Here is a 1,166-nt window from a genome sequence, read left to right as displayed (position 1 = left end):
CACACACACACACACACGCACATAACACATACACACTCATGCACACACACGCACGCACATACGCTCACATACACACACACCCACACAGAGACACTCACAAACATACACGCACACTCACACACACACAATCACACACACACACACACACACACACACACACATGCGCGCGCGCGCGCGCGCACACACACACACACACTGTGACAGTCCCAACAACAACAACAACAACTTTAAGCCGGACATATGACTTGACATCCGCCCCTGTCTTAGTCTTAGTCTTAATTAGTACCGGTAATCTGATACGCACCCAGAGCCCAGAGCTGGCCTTCCAGTGATGCTTTTGACAGGCAGTCATTGTTGTTGAAACATGGCTGAACGTACGAAGGACGAGAGCTTTGCGACAAAACGGGTTATATCCCAAAAGAACGGGTTGAAAAGGACGTAGAAAAAGGCTAATAAATAATAGAGTCATGTAATATTTCTATTTCGTTAGCGTTTTGCGTCATCATTTTTATTCCACCGTCGTCTAAACGTAAATAAATTCCGTGGGTTTTCTCCGTTTCCAGATTTAGCAATTATTTTAGTAAACGTATCATTGGACATCTTACTATAATAATCGTTCTAAAGTTTCGCTCTATTTAGTTCGTTTTCTCTCTCGTTTTTAATCTAATTGAGAAAAAAAAAAGATAATAAAATTACTGGTCCCCATGACATGATTGGTCGCCGAGTTCTCTGGTGTGGTTTAAAATTACTCTTTCTATCCAACCGAACATCAGCAAACGTTCTTCTTAATTTCTCATCTTTTTCTTTATAACGCTTCTAATCTTCGTCACTTATATCATGTGGCCCATATATGCGTTGCAAGTGTCGTAAAACTTTTACTAAAACTCAAAAGTAAAAATGTCGTGTGACACAATTCATGTTTTCCCATTTAAAGAATAAAGATTCTATTCGTGGCCTGGAGTCTAGCTAAAAGTACCCAGTCAGGGAGAAAGTAGGCGAATGCTGCAGATAAGCTGTTTTGTCATAAAACACTTGGTGTGGTCATGGTGTGTTCTGCCATCACACATCACAAGGACAAAAAAGTGTGAAGAATTATATTATTGCTGAGTGTGTGTATGTGTAGGGGTGGGTTGTACGCAAACACTCCCTTTCTTTCAGCTCATCTC

General features: G+C 41.1%; 1 protein-coding gene across 1 annotated transcript in view; it reads left to right on the top strand.

The window, feature by feature from the left end:
* Positions 1-1,166, top strand: part of LOC101861168 — a gene marked incomplete at its 5' end in the record, with an annotated part of 17,534 nt that overhangs the window by 6,249 nt on the left and 10,119 nt on the right.

Source organism: Aplysia californica, unplaced genomic scaffold, assembly GCF_000002075.1.
Source record: "Aplysia californica isolate F4 #8 unplaced genomic scaffold, AplCal3.0 scaffold01010, whole genome shotgun sequence".
Taxonomy (NCBI): Eukaryota; Metazoa; Mollusca; class Gastropoda; order Aplysiida; family Aplysiidae; genus Aplysia; species Aplysia californica.
The sequence above is the reverse complement of the archived record's forward strand: the minus strand, read 5'-3'. Positions and strand labels throughout refer to the sequence as shown.